We start from the raw sequence: 16,241 nt of genomic DNA, 5'->3' as shown, positions 1-16,241 counted from the left end.
TGAACGACTGGCTACAACTACGCTACAGGTGTTGCATATCGGGAGAAGGGTTGAATATTGCTCTACACCGCAAAAGTTGTCGTTGCTATCCGCGGATGATGAATACGGAAGTTCTGGCGTGGAAAAACCAAATTAGAACGCGAGCTTTTGGAAGCGGTGTTAATAGAAAATTCTGGACCTGATAAGTAGGTTAGCGCCACTTCGCAGGCACTTTTAAAGAAAGAAATGCAACCCATGAGTAGCCACAAATAAACTGGTTTGTTAATTATGCTTTTGTTTCTTCTTGGGCTACCTAAACGCGAAAAACTTTGTCACTCGATTCAACCGCTCGGCCAAAACCAAGCATGAGAAGATGATTTTTTCTCCTCAGGGGCACCACATTTCGAAAGATATGCATCAAATGCATCTGAAAAGTTAATCATTTCGGTGCAATACATGCATTGTTACAAACATTACAAAAAGTTGAAAAAATGTGAATGATACTTACTACCCACAGCTTCCAATTTATCGGGGCTCAATGTCGGCTTCTCAACAGCACTGCCGTCCTTCAAGCACCGACAAGGAGCCCCTGTGACGCTCCTACGCCGAGCGCCAGGGCTCCCCACATCAGTTATGCCAGTTCTTTGCAGAACAGGGAATCCCGGTGATGGCACTGGAGCAGGCCCCAGTTATCATTGCCAATGTATACAACATTTCCTAGGTGTACCTGCATTAAAAGATGGCAGAGACACATTAAGACTGCTTACGTGTGGGAACGTGAAAGCACCTTTAGTCAACCAAATGGCTGCAATGTGACGTGCACAGTGTGACACGCACTAGGCACACCTTAAGTCAGCCAGAACCAAAGAGCTGCCGTGGCGTAAGGGAAGCGTGCTCCTTTCACACTCCAGGTTCTATTCCTATCCAGTCTGCACAACTTTCTTATTAAAGCAATTAATTTGCTTTGTTTACATGAACCTACCTAAATTTGACATTACTCCAAGCGTTTTGATGTGCTTTTATTGCTTGTGCAATAGGCCATCGGTTTTATGTCAATAAGTGCTGTTAGCAAAAAGAAATATGTCTAACCGTGCGATAAATGTAACCGGAAATGGCAGGTATGTCCAGTGGCATTAGTGTGGGGGCTGCAAACAAAATTATATAGCTTACCCTGTTTCAAATTTATTTTAAAGAGCAGTTTCAGTGAGCCCAAGTAGAGTCAGCTTTTTGCAGTGCAGAAACAGATAGTTTGTGCCAGCCAACCAGATGAAGTGCTGTCCTAGTAACTGTCTCTAATCACCCTCTCAGCAATTAGTGATAGCCAAAGTAGAGCTTGTATCTCTACAACTGACACATGTCCCATTTCCTTAATGTGGTATTCGTCACTGATTTTGATGGTCAATTGGTTGCCATAGATGAACAATCGAAATTTGGCGTGCAGCACCAGTCGTGTCAGTGCATCGTCAAGTGGCACGAACATATTTCTCCCTTGAGTGAATTATGGTGCTCTCCTGGGCACATGTTGAGGCACCAGCCAGTCTGCCCCATGTACATTTGACTGAATATATACATGATCAAAGGAACAGACTGCTACCCCTGACGAACACAAGACAAATTGGGTTGCATCTTTAACTCAGCAAGCCTCAATTCTCATGTGGACTGCTATGCACGCACATTTCCAGTGAAAAATAAAGTAGGCAGGATATGCACGACAGTTCACAAGTGAATTCAGAAAGGCGAGCAGGCAAGGGAGGTTTGCTTGGTTAAAGATACCACCAATTTGTCTAGTGTGTATGAGAGGCAGCTCACTGTATTTCTTTCACACCTGGTCAAATGTATACCGAGCAGACTGGCCAGTAACTAAATGTGCCAAATAAATTCCCATATTTCACTCAAGAGACCAGCTTGCTTGTCCAGGTTGGCCGTGCATTGCCGCGATAGGACTTCAGGCTGGATTAAGATCATCTGTTTGCACCTACGGTGAAAAATTGACACGACAGATCAGTGAGGCATACCACATAAACAAGACATGCGAGCCAGACCCCATGATCAATTCATGAAATAAAAGGCGTCCTTTCTAGATGACAAGTGATTGAAGTTAGTCTGCGCCCCCCCCCCCCATATTTACTTTCCTTTTTACACAAATACCATTTATTGTGATTTTATGCCTTTATATTACAACTTACGCCTTCCCTCTGAACGAAATTGTGCACAACATAAGCACACATCCAGTGTTGCTATTTTTATTCCTTCCATCAAAATAAATCGTCAGTTAGCCGCAGTCATGTGGTATGGTACCCCTTTTCCTCCCCATGTAAATTCTATCCTGAAAAGTTACATGAACTGACCGGCAAACTCATACGTACACTACAAATTTCACCTAGCAAACACGGCTGGTTCTTAGAAAATGCACAAATACGGTGATAGGTATCTGTTGGCATACTGTAGCAATAGTAAGTGCCAGTTAGCTTCAACACTAGACAGTTTGAGTATAGCATATGCAACTAATAGCGTACGCCTATACGCTATAGTACAGCGTACACTAAACAGCACACATTTATTAGTTTTAGTTAGCCTGCGAGATCTTCCGATCTCAGAGGTCATATGCCATCGTCGCACCTATCTCTCGACTTCACTGACAGGTGGCGCTGATATATGTCGGTTTCCCTCGTTAGGCTTCGTGTCGTTGGAAACGAGAAGCGATCTCGAAAACTCCACAAGGTTAACCATATTACACTGTTGTCAAAGCGGCCTGACGGTAAGCGAAAGCTATTTACACAGTCATTTGCTACGAACGAAGCGAATTCTGCAAAAGCCAAGCCAAATTCAATTCGAAGCGGGCAGCGGGGACCACCGCCATGTTTAACGTAAACCACGCACAGACGGTAATGCTAAATCTGAGAAATAGCATGCATAGGCTATCGGTCGGATAGCGTTCTGCACATGCGCAGTGATGACCCGCTATTTTATATCATACGCATCGACATAGCGTACGCTAACCTAAAACTGTCTACTGCTGCAATACTTCAGCTGTCAGGCATCTACAGTGCTTAAGACACCACAGAAGTGTAAGTGCACAACAAAAACAAGCGGCGCATCAACCATAAATTTGACTTGAGAGTAGTGACAACATAGGCTGTTTCGTGTAGCTAAAACACTAGCCAATATGTAGAAAGTATATGCACAAGTATACATACCTATAGATATTTGCCTACCTAACTTAAATCTATAAGAGCTTACAGTGCACATGATGCTTGTTCTAGACACTGGTATTTTTGACAAAAATACTCTTAGAATTAGATATAATGCTTTTTCAATTCATCCAGCCAGTAAATGAAGTCGTACACATATCATTATAATTTGGACTTGCAGGTTGAACATATTCTGACCTGAGCAGCGCCAAGCAGAATGAATAGACCGAATGCCCACTGTGCTGACCAAATACACAGGATGAAACAGAAAATATGGAAAGGGACCCCAAAGTATTAGAAATACTTCTTGACAGCTGTAGAATTAGGGCTTGTTGGTTGATTGTCACTATTAAAATTACACTAAAGCCAATAAGACTGTTCTGTATGGTGTAGTTGAAATCAAATTCATTTGACGAGCAACATTGCAATAACCAGCAAACATGGCAAGAGCAAGCAGACATGTGCGAAATAGTGTGCTTTTTTAATAATAGAGCATCAATACAATGAACTACCTACCAGTTAGCTATGTGTTCTATGCTGTATTGACTTGAAAAAAAGAGAAAAATAATGTAACTGGACATAGACTTCAACTGCTACAATGCCTACTTGCATGAATGGGGATAGCTTGCCAAGAATATTAAAAAATGGGAGAGAAAAAAGCAAGCTTACTAGAAAACACTTCAGAACTGTAGTAACTGCAGCACAGTGAATACTGGCCTTAATGTATTATTTCAAGAAGTTTGAGCTCATCAAATGTGTATTTTCCAGTGGCAGTTATTCTTGGAACAAGACAGAAATAATCGTGAATTTGAATGTTAAACAATGGTAAGCACACTGTGTGCTTACACCTATGACATATTTGGCCCATTACACTTTGAATTCTTATATGCGCAGAAGCTGCACAAGAGTGTAAACACTAAAAATTCGGAAATAAAATCCTACAGCATAGGAAACAGTTTCAAAACAAGAAAACCAAAATGAAAAGTGATAAATAGTGTGTACTAAGCAAAATTAAAATGTAACTTGCAGCCAAGCGATTGATGCAAGAAAAAATACTTAACATCAAGACATGTTAGGTCTACTTTTATATAGAACACAATAAGGTGTGCATAACAGCTATGAACACAAATAAACAGCAAGTTGCATAAATATTTGGCCTATTTAGTAAGCTGTGTTGACTAATGTCGATTAACTTATCCACAAATGATACCAAGATGCTATTTTTTGGAACACGTACACTACATACATACATACCTGACCCGACCATCCAGATTACACGTTGCACTACGGCAGGCATGGCCAAGGGGTCTGGTGGCTCCTCCGTTATGTGGGCACTGTTATGGGTCACAGCCTCGCCACTATAAAATAAGTTCTGTGTTAACTTACAGCAGTGGCACACAGCTTTATAAAGCTGTCAAATTGTCTAGACATGCATGGAGCATCTAAATATAGTCACAAAAACAACGTTTGCATTATTGCAGGGTGGCAACAGAGCACAAAGTAGAAGTCACTGATGAATGTCTTGATAATGGGGACCCTTTGATCACAGTAAAATTATTGACACGCAGCAACACATAGCAAAGAAATGTTTGTTTACAAAACAATTCATTTTTTTTTCATGACTCAGTTTAACTTTCCCCTGTCATGTTTAGTTACGTATAAGGTATGTCAAAACATCTTGTCTTAAAAAGTAAGTTGGACTAGTAGCAAGCTGTGATTGCTTAATTTTTTTTCTCTAAAACTGTCGTAAACCGAAAACTACGTAAGCAGATATTATTTACAGCGTCGAGGCAAGGAAACATGGCAAGGAAACAAGTTTCCTTGGACAAGTAGATATGAAACAAGTTTCCTTGCCATGTAAGCAAGGAAACATCATTGCAATAAGAATCGGTGAAGAGGCAAATGAGTCGTTATTATGCAACTTCAGCAGAAAAGCGGGAGCTCACGCGCCGCACGCACATGATGAACACGATTATTTTCGAACGTTATATTTCTCATCGGAAGAAAACGCTTATCAAGATTTTCAATTTCGCATCGAAGCAATAAACTTGCGTAACTAAGTGCTGACAACCAGCGTTCAGCAAGCATCAGCACAGGTATTACTGCTGTCGCGGGACTTCTATTTCATACGCTCGCGCACGCTATGCACACACGAGAAGCTCACACAACACGCGTGTAGTTAGCCAGCATGATTACTTACCTTTTGAATGGTACGACGCGGTCGCGAAGCGCTCTCCAAGTTGCCGGTGCTGCGTCGACGATGTTACTCCCCGCATACATGCCGCTGCGTAGTGGACGAGCTGAGGCGCGCTAACACACATTATTTCTTTGCGACGTCCACCTAACTTTCCAGAACGAGAACAAAGAGACCGCACTCCACGGCATAAAATCGTTGGGCCACATTTGCCTGGCGCGCCACGCATACGGCGAGTTTGCAGCATGACACAAGGTATCTTCAGGCACTTCTGTGCACGCTAACTGCGACCTACTTCATAACAGCAAACACAAAAACAGACGATCAAGCAAACGCGACGCTCGTAGCACCCCGCACATACGACCGCCATCACAGAACACGGAGGAAAAACAATAGCGCCACCTGCATACTTGTGAGAATGTTGTGGCCTCTGTGATGACAAAAATATTAACCAGTACACTCGCATACTAAAATTTTGTGCCGGGTTACACACAACTACGTATAGATGTTGCGAGACAAAATAACCGTAGAACAATCTATATTTTAGACTATAGTTCAGCGTAGAAATAAATTTTAAAACGTATTTTACCTTTGAATTGCTTCCGCCGTCTGCAGCCAGCATAAGCATGGCCTTTGAGATCAGCGTACGTTATCCTTATCAAGCCGTCGCTGTGGCCTGATTTGAACGGTTTGGGCTGTCTCGAAGCTGACTCGAAGCCAATCCATGACGTTTAGCGATGCTGGCTACTTTTCCTACGCCGTCACTTAGTTTTAGATAACTTTCTGATGACGTCAACATGAATTGTAGCCTCAGGAATTGTTGACACGATATCGGAGGTACAGATGTGCAGTGTTCTATGTTTCCGTGCGCGTTGTGACTGTTTCAGGCGGAAAGGATCAAATCCACGAGGGTTGATAGCTCGTGTGGCGCAGGTTACACCCGTATCGTCCGCATTTCCTTTTGTGTCGGTGTGTTGAATGTGCGCGGGTTTTGCTCCTGTCGTCCGTACCTTCTGTGTTTATCGTGCGGCTCGCGAAGATTCCTCCTAAAAAAAAAAAAAACATGTCTGCAGCAGCGTGCATGTGTCCTGTGTGAAACAAATGTGCGCTGGTGTACGATGTGTTTGCAGCCCTATTGGTGGCTTATAGTCCTTTGCTCTAGTGCCGTTTCTATGATGTAAACCATACGTGAACTGAAAAAAATGCACTGTTTTTCATATGGACAAGTAGATACGATCTGTGTGTATCCACTGTGCAGTGTGCATGTGTTCGTCATTTTTATGCAGCTCGTATCATAGGGCTTGGGCTAATTCATGATGGCCCTTGCTTAATGTTTCCACTTTTAGGGGCATGTGGCGTGCAAGCAGTCACAAAGTCTTGTGCATTTGGTGTGGAAGAAGGGAATACTTTTATGCGTAACTTTGTCTACTATAGGTGAACCGTTGCAACAATTAGCATTTTTTCCATGTGAATGCTTCTGCCATTTGATATAATTTGTAGCAGATCTTATCTGTGGAGAAGCATAATAAACATAATTTAACATGGTGTTCCTTAGAAGATATTAATTACTGCATAACCACTATACATCTCTATACCTCACTGTATGATAAAGATGAATGTTCAGTTGAAAATGAAAATATCTTATAGTTGCATGAACGTATACATGCGAAATGCTACAGCAGCCTGGCATCACATTAATGTCAATATTGGCAATATTGTCAATATTGTCATCCGGCAACGTTCTGGGAAAGTGCTGTTTTGTAACGTTGCTAGATTGATACCATTTACACGTTAAATTGATGTTTACATGCAACGTTGACACAACGTGGGTGTCAGGACGTTGTTGTGACATTTATTTATGACATCACTTGAACGTACAGCTGGCAACGTACATTCAACGTTGAGGTTGGCTGTTTAACGTTGCCTGACATTTGTTACAATCAGGCAACGTTTACGCTACGTTCTGTGTTACTTGGGTTAGTTCTTTGTAGACGGCAAAGTGCCGATATCTATCCAAACATGTAAACTTAGTGGGACTATGCATGTAAAGCTCAGTACACTTTAATAATTTTTTTTTCAGAATCCTATGCAACTAACTTTGTGAACTTACAATTATCCGATACTAACGAAATTTGGCATACATACTCTTCAAGGTGTGTAGAATGCTAACATCCACTTGAAGTTGCAATATCTTTCAAATTTATTTAAAGTGTCCTATTTTTTGCCTAGTTTCAGTATTTTTACATGCTGTTCGGGTAGATATCAGCACTTTGCGGTCTACAACGAGTTGAATAAGATACAGCACGATGATTCTTGTGAAACGGTTATATACACTAAAGTTCCCGCAGATAATTTGCCACTGTGTAGGACATAACTAAAAAATATAGCACCTACACAAAAACCATTGACATATTTAAAATCTACATATAAACCTAGATGGAGCAGTTTTTTAAATCTCTTGTAGAAATAATGTAAGAAAGTTGTTTTGAGAAGCATTTCGCCTGAATAAGTGGTTGCCAATGTATTCTACCAAAGCGTTAGACAATGCCTTCAGGCAGACCGCAGAGAGTTTAGAAATAGCACACCAAAGCATCTGCCTAGAAAGCCCCATGCCCTACTTGCATTCCTTTGTTTTTTCTTGCATTCTGTTGTATGCCACCCTTTGCGTCCCTTAACATTGAGTGTGCAAAACCTTAAACACCCCATTATTACATTGAATTTTTAGCCTGTAAAGGAATGGTGTGCAAATGGGCGACATCAACTGTGTTGATAATAAACAAATATTTGTTCTCACAATAATGAAACAAGTCATAAAATATATCACAAATTTTGAAATGAATGCAGAAAGAACCTTGCTGATTGTCAAATTAGTGTCACGAACAAGATATTTTGATGTTTATGATTCTTAGTTTAATTCACTTCCCGCTAGTACATGGACTCTCATTGTAGTCAACTAACCCAGGCCTGGAAGGCAATATTTAAATCTGAAATAAAGACATACATCCTGCCACGACATGTCGGTGCTATATCATCAGAAGCAAGTACCTATAGGCATATAGTCTGTAAAATAATTTTTACACGATCTGTACCATTACTCTTGCGTTCATAAATACTGAAAATTAGGAAATATATTGGTCATCCAAAGCATCATAATGATAAAAGAAACGCACGGAATAGCAAAATTATCTGGCTACAAACCATTTATTGGTGCCGAAGGAGAGACGAATGCCATAACCACTCTTGTAAAGCGAAACCTTACGGTCGTGCAACACGACACGGAAATAAGGGATATTGAGAATATCTTAATAGAGATTATACCCACACGGAAATTAGCAGATAGCCTTTTTATGCTCAACGTTTACAGTAACACGCGGTGAAAAAAACCTAAATTCCGAACACTATTTCGTAAAACGCTCGCCATAGCGGGTAATCTTGCGGTGGTAATCGGGGGAGATTTTAATGCTCAACACGTGGCATGGGGCTATAAATTCGAGAGTCCCAAAGGCAGAAACCTCTGGATAGACGCGGAACAGGAGGGCCTAACTCTTGTAACCGATCCTTCAGCTCCCACCAGGAGAGGCAACAGTGTTTGCGTCGACACTACGCCAGACCTTACTTTCACAAAAAACATAAGCGACACGCAGTGGATAAATTCACAGCAAGATCTGGGTAGCGACCATAGTACATTAGAAATAGCAGTCAGGGCAGGACCGCGCAAACACAAAGGCAAGAAGGTAAAAATTGTCGACTGGGATAAATTCCGGAACATTAGAAAGAATACCAGCGGGGAAATTAAAAACATCGCAGATTGGACTGAACAGTTAACGAAAAACGTAACAGCGGCTACACAAATAGTTCCATCAGAAGCACTCTTATAAGTCATAGACAGTAAGCTCCTGCACATGTGGGAGGCTAAGGAAGGGCTGCAAAGGAGATGGAGGAGTCAGAGACACAACCGGGCAATCAGAAGGAGGATAGCCAGATTAAACAGAGACATAGAGCAGCATGCACAACAGCTATGTAATTAGCAATGGGAGGAGACATGTAGTAACATGGACAATCAATTAGGACTAGCAAAGACATTGAACCTTCTAGGTACGTGTTACACCCAGAGGAAACTAAGGCGGTATGCAAGCAAAATATTAACAAGGTAATTCATGCCTATGGAGGTTGAGAAAAAGACTTTCTACAGGAGATTACAGAGAAATATATCTCCTAGGCTAGACCGGTTATACAACCAGACTACACAGGTGTAGTCAACAACGAACTTGACAGGGAAATTAGTGAAGCAGAAGTAAGGGCAGCCTCGCCAAAACTTAATACTAAATCAGCACCCGGACCAGACGGAATCACAAATAAGATACTCAGGAACCTAGATGATGAGTCTATAACAAAATGACAGATTATATCAATGAATGCTGGAAAACCGGCAAAATACCAGAATAATGGAAGACGGCACACGTCATCTTAATTCCTAAGCCAAGCAGGCGCTTACAGCTGGAGAATCTGAGACCTATATCTCTCCCATCTTGCGTTGGAAAGCTCATGGAGCATACAGTCCTACCGAGACTAACCAACTATCTCGAGGACAGGGACCTGTTTCCCTCCACGATGCTGGGTTTCAAAAGGAATCTTTCCACGCAGGATGCGATGCTCCAGCTGAAACACCAAATCATAGACAACCCAGGCAGATTCACTGGAGCCATCCTCGGCTTAGACTTAAAGAAAGCATTTGACAGTGTAACACATCAGACAATACTCAGCAGCCTTGAAGAGCTAGGATTAGGAAGGAGAACATACAATTATGTTCGTGACTTCCTAACCGGCAGAAAGGCAAAGATGACCGTGGGAGACCTCGTCTCGGAAGAGATTGAGGTTGGTAGTGCCGGCACACGACAGGGGTCAGTGATATCACCTTTGCTGTTTAATCTGGCATTATTCGGATTACCAGGGGAACTAGAAGAAATTGAGGGCCTTAACCACACTATATATGCCGATGACATTACCGATGACATTACCTTATGGGTAAAGGAGGGTAATGATGGGCAAATAGAACAGACACTTCAAAGTGCGATTGAAACAGTCGAACAATACCTAGGGGGAACCGGATTGGTTTGCTCGGCGGAAAAATAGGAATTATTATTGTACAGGCCAACTCGCAGGGGCCGTAAACCAAACAGCTACAGGGGGGCAGACAATCTAGAAACGGACATAGAATTGAAGACTGCCGATGATAAACCCATATCTAAGGTTGATAAAATCAGAGTTTTGAGACTGCTCATTGAAGCAAAAGGCAACAATGGAGAAACCATTAGGAAGTTGGAAGGGACAGTAACTCAAGTTATGAGGTTGATCAAAAGGATAGCCAATAGACACAGTGGAATGAAAAAGGGAACATGATCAGACTGGTGCAGTACATATTATTATACTATATTATATAATTTTGCATATCATTTTATTTTTTAATGCCGCTCGGTGATGCGCGTGCATTGCGGCCGCAGTGTCGGCTTTCATTCTAAAATGTTATTGTGCAGTTCCCTTTTGAGAACAAATATTTCTCTCGTATCTCTCGTGTGTATTGTTGCGCATATAGTTTTCCATCAGTAGGCCTTGCAAAACGCAGACGAAGAAACATATGTAACTTTCCTGCTTGCCGCTTCAAACAAGTAAAGCATATCTGCCCCATCCGGTGCCTTGTACTCAGATTTACGGGAAGCATTGCTATAGATAAAAAAGAGTAAACTGCAGCGCACCATTCCATTCAAGTTTCCGCCTTCCTCGCCTAACAGAATGCAGAGTAGTTGGTACGTGGTCATTTATTGCGGTCGGACTTCGAGCGCCGAAAATGGTTTTACTTAGTCATTCTATATGCTCATATTTGGCCGTATAAGCCTTACGTGGAAAATTTTTTCTCTGTCAATACTTCAAAAAAAGAAGGAAAGAAAGAAAGCTGACGCGATAGCCTAATTAGGGGCTATATAGTGGATAAGGCCTTGGGCTGCTAAACTCCATGGAACTCGCGGGTTCAATCCAGGTCGCGGAATTCGAGGGGAGCGAAATGGAAAAACACTCGTGTACGTCTATTTAGGTGCGCGTTAAAGAAGCCCAGGTGGTAAAAACTAAAGTTCATAATCATATCGTGGTTTTGTTAAGTAGACCCAAGAACGTATTTAAATTAAAAAAGAGAGAGAAAAGCATGCATGTGGCTGGGGTCTTCGGCTTTTTTCCAGGGGTATAGACAAAATTGTTGTAAATTATTCTCGAGTCTGATTTCCGAGAAAAACATTTTACGCTTATCCTATATTTCATACAAAAATGTAACATGTTTGCAGATTTTCTTCTTGTAGCGCAAAAACACGCACGCAGAAGAGGAACGGAGACACGCACAGGCGCTAACTTCCAACAACCGTTGTTGGAAGTTAGCGCCTGTGTATGTCTCCGTTTCTCTTCTACGTCCGTGTGTTTTCGCGCTACAAGAAGAAAATCTGCAAACATGTTAGACCAACAAGCCCAATTGTCTACACTGATAAATGTAATGCCGTTCCCAAATGTGTGACCGCTCAACTCAGCAGCTTGTATATTATAAACGGCTGCTTTCAGTTATCCGGTGCGCTATCATAACGACCATAATGAAACATATAAAGGAAAGGCATACCTCACATACACGTAGAGATATCTGCAGATCTGTTGCGTTTGTTGAAAATAAGTGTGGTACCACTTGGGGCACTCAGTTTTAATGGGTTGCAAACATGGTGAGATTGTCAAAAAAGTTTTCCTTGCCTGAATAAAGTTAGCAGATTTACAGGCTGCCCCCAAACGGGGGCGTTTATATTGAATGACAGCTAGGAACATGTGAAGCAGGACTTATTAACACCTGTGTGTTAATTAATTCTCTCAGGAACTGCGTCTCTGCGCAACAGCCACAAATAGCCGGCAGCACAATCATTCGGAATAACAGTCTTTACTTGCATCGGCCACTCAACTTTGAGACTTCAATGGTGCTTTTATGCCTTACATTCGAACGGAAACGACTATTCGGCTTCGTACCGTATATCAATAACACTTGCGTAAAAATATATATATTGTAACGAAGAAGAAGTGCAGATTAGCCAGGTGCATCTCCGGCGTATGGAAAACCAAGGCTCTACATCTGCATCTTAACACGACGAGGAAGTGTCGGTCAGTCAGGTGCATCACCAGGCTTTTACGCACGGGGCTTGTTCTGACTGCTCGCAGGGTTCTGACTGCCGCACCGCGTTTTGAACACTCAATCCTGTCAAACTGGGTACGAATCGAACCCATCAACGCCAGAACTTTGAAACTGAACCCTTCAACCATTTTGGCCTATGCCCGACGATCCCGCCCAGTCTTCTCGAACCCATGCCTGACGATCCAGCCCAACAAGCTGCCGCCACGGTACCACCTCCTGTCATCTGTCCTGGCGTGCAGTGTCAGCGCGATCCGGCGATTTTTGCGGCTACCGGTGATCACGACGTCGAGGACTGGCTCGCCTCGTACGACAGAGTCAGCGCGCACAACCATTGGGACGATTCGGCAAAGCTCAACAACGTAATTTTCTACTTGAGCCACGTTGCGCACTAGTGGTATCGTAACCACAAATCCGGCATCCTGACATGGTCGGCGTTCAAGACCAACTTCAAGGAACTCTTTGGTCGTCCTGCTGTCCGTAAACTTGAGGACAAACAACGCCTGCGCGGATGCGCCCAGAAACCAGGTGAGAATTTCACCAGCTACAATGAAGACATCGTTAATCTGTGCAACCGAGCGATGCCAGAAGCCGATAAGATCCGGCATAACCTCAAGGGAATTGAGGACGATGCCTTCCACATGTTCGTCGCCCGGAACCCGACCACAGTGTCAGTCGTCATTGCGCTGTGTCAGAGTTACGACGAACATCGAAGGCAGCGAGTTCTCACACGACATCCGCCCTCAGAATTCGCCTCTGCCTCAGGTCTTACGCTAGGTGTTGACGAGTCGCCTCTAATGCACCTAGTAAAGGAGTTCGTGCGAGAAGAAGTTGCTCGGTAGCTTTCTCTATTGCCCTTTCGAACGCGCAACCATACTCACCACTGACACCGGGGTTACAGACCGTCATCAAGGAGTTAGTCACTGAGTGCCTGCCAGCTGCTATTCAACCGCCTACAGTCGCGGCGCCCTTGACATGCGCTGACGTCGCTGCAAGGCCGCCGTTCGCTCCACGTCCACCTCTCCAAGCTGTTGTGTGACAGCCCCCGATTCCCTTCTCGCCACCTGCACCACAGCTACTACGCCAGCCAAATCCTTGGCGCACAGCCGACAACCGCCCAATTTGCTATCATTGCGGTATTCCGGAACACGTTGCCGCTTTTGTCGACGCCGTATGGAGCCTACTTATGATTACCGCCGACCCATGAGCACTTACGCCCCTCGACAGCTACAAACCTCTGTGCTGCCATATAAAAGGACAAGCCCCGTGCGTAAAAGCGATGGTGATGCACTTGACTGACCGGCACTTCTTCGTTACAACATATATATATATATATATATATATATATATACATATATTGCAACAAGAGTATTTTGCAGGTAGACTTGATAAAGCGGTTTAACTAGCCGGATCGTTTGAAAACCGACCTAGCGCGAACCACACGATCGTCAACGTCTTCTTCCACACACTGGCTGGCACAGAGCTGGTGCCGATGTGCTCCGGTACAATCACTCCCCACGCAGAAAGGAGCCAACCTGGCGACTTAGGGGGATGCCAGCCACAGGAGGGTCGTAGCACGGTTTCAACCGAGTGACGTGAACTGTTTCACGCCCTCGGCAGCGGTCGTCGGAAGATGGTCGAGCGGCTCGATGATGTAGTTGACGGGAGATGTTTGCTCGACTACTCGGTAGGGACCGTGGTAATTCGAGAGAAGCTTGGTCGAAAAGGCCGGGAGTAGTGGACGGGACCAGAGCCAACTAGCATGCCAGGGAATAGTGGGCGCTAGATGCGGATTCGTCATGGCGAGATTTTTGGCGACATGGTCATGCGCGGTAAACGAGCGAGCCGTTTGACGACACTCTTCAGCATAAGCAGCCGCTTCGGAACGGGCGAGGCTTCAGAGACATCGGGTCGGTAGGGGAGAATGGTGTCCATGGAACAGGTTGGTTCACGTCCATGTAGAAGAAAAAAAGGAGAGAAGCCGGTGGTAGCTTGTGGCGCAGAGTTAGAGGCCGTACGTGACGAAGGGAGCACCAGGTCCCAATTGGAGTGATCACGGACACGTACATCGCAAGCATATCTCCAAGGGTGCGGTTGAAAAGCTCCGTCATGCCGTTTGTTTGCGGATGGTACGCAGGGTGGTGCGGTGAACAATGCGGCATCTCTTGGAGCAGTGCCTCAATAGCGTTTGCGAGAAGACGCGACCACGATCCGCTTAATAATTCACGGGGCGCATCGTGTCGCAAAATGAGGCGGCGAAGAAGGAAGCGAGCGACGTCTGTCGCGGTGGCAGCTGGCAACGCAGATGTTTCAGAGTACCGTGTGAGATGGTCGACGGCGACAATGATCCACCGGTTGCCTGCAGGAGTGTTGGGAGGTACCGTAAAGATCAATGCCAACACCGTCAAATGGTTGTGTAGGGCATGGTAAAGGTTGTAGAGGACCAGCGGTGCTATGAGGGGGAGTCTTGCGGCTTTGGAACGAAAGGCATGATCGCACGTACTGGCGAATGTATCGATACATGCCGCGTCAGTAATACCTCAGGTGTAGGCGGGAGTAGGTCTTGAATACGCCAGCGTGGCCGCTTGAGGATCATCGCGGAAAGCGGTGCATATGTCCGAGCGCAGATGACGGGGATAACAAGCAGCCACCTGCGGCCATCGGTTAGGTAATTGCGTCGGTACAACAAGCCTTCACGAACGACAAAGTGATGTGCTTGACGACGAATGGTGCGTGAAACAGATTCAAGCGAACGTGAGAGAGAACGTCAAGCAGAGAAGCCATCCAGGGATCCTTGCGTTGCTCGGCCGGCATGTCAGTGATGCTGAGGGACGACGAATCGCAGGTGAAGTTTGTAAGCAAAGTAGGTCAGACGGCAGCGGAGAACGGGATAGGGCATCGGCGTCTGAATGTTTGCGTCCCGAGCGATAAATAACACGTATGTCATACTTTTGAAGGCGTAAAGCCCAACGAGCGAGGCGGCCAGTGGGGTCTTTCATAGATGGCAACCAGCAAAGGCAGGGTGGTCAGTCACAAAGTCAATTGGCGTCCGTAAAGGTAAGTACGAATTTGCTGATTGCCCAAATAATTGCCAAACATTCCTTTTCCGTTACAGAATAGTTCGACTCTGCCTTTGTTAGGGTACGGCTGGCATATGCAACGACATACTCGTCATAGCCGTCTTTGCGTTGGGCGAGGATGGCACCAAGACCGACACCACTAGCGTCCGTGTGATTTCAGTAGGCGCATGGGATCGAAGTGGCGCAGTACTGGAGGGGACATAAGGAGCCGGCGGAACGTCGTAAATGACTCGTCGCAATCGGGATTCCATGCCGAGAGGTCAGCGCTGCTGGCAAGTCTGAGTCAAGGGGTCGATAATAGAGGCGAAATTACGGATGAAACGCCAAAAAAAGCATAAGAGCACAGCGCTGAGCTACGGAGCTCTTTAAAGTGGCTGGCTTGGGAAACTCGGCAGCGGCTCGCACTTGTTTTTCGTGACTTATTTCTTTCTTCAGTAATTGAGATTTCCTTGTTATCACTTAGCCGATTGTGCAGAGCAAATTTTTGTCCATTTCTTTAGACTACGATGACGATATGTCTTTAACGTGCTCCGTGTAGTGGGACAGGGGGACTCGAAGACGAAGAAGACGTCTGTTGTTCTGGTGGTCTT

At 44.5% G+C, this 16,241-nt stretch overlaps 1 long non-coding RNA gene across 1 annotated transcript; it reads right to left on the bottom strand.

Annotated features, from left to right (window-relative positions):
• Nucleotides 1-299: 299 nt before the first annotated feature.
• LOC125940394 (uncharacterized) lies at nucleotides 300-6,013 on the bottom strand. The gene is made up of 3 exons (XR_007463612.1): nucleotides 5,371-6,013; nucleotides 4,425-4,528; nucleotides 300-706 (listed from the first exon to the last, which is right to left on the bottom strand). It is a non-coding gene; the product is annotated as an uncharacterized LOC125940394 (long non-coding RNA).
• Nucleotides 6,014-16,241: the final 10,228 nt, after the last annotated feature.

The sequence above is a fragment of the Dermacentor silvarum genome, chromosome 9 (genome assembly GCF_013339745.2).
Source record: "Dermacentor silvarum isolate Dsil-2018 chromosome 9, BIME_Dsil_1.4, whole genome shotgun sequence".
NCBI classification, from domain to species: Eukaryota; Metazoa; Arthropoda; class Arachnida; order Ixodida; family Ixodidae; genus Dermacentor; species Dermacentor silvarum.
Note: the sequence above shows the minus strand (reverse complement) of the source record. Positions and strands in the feature narration are given on the sequence as shown.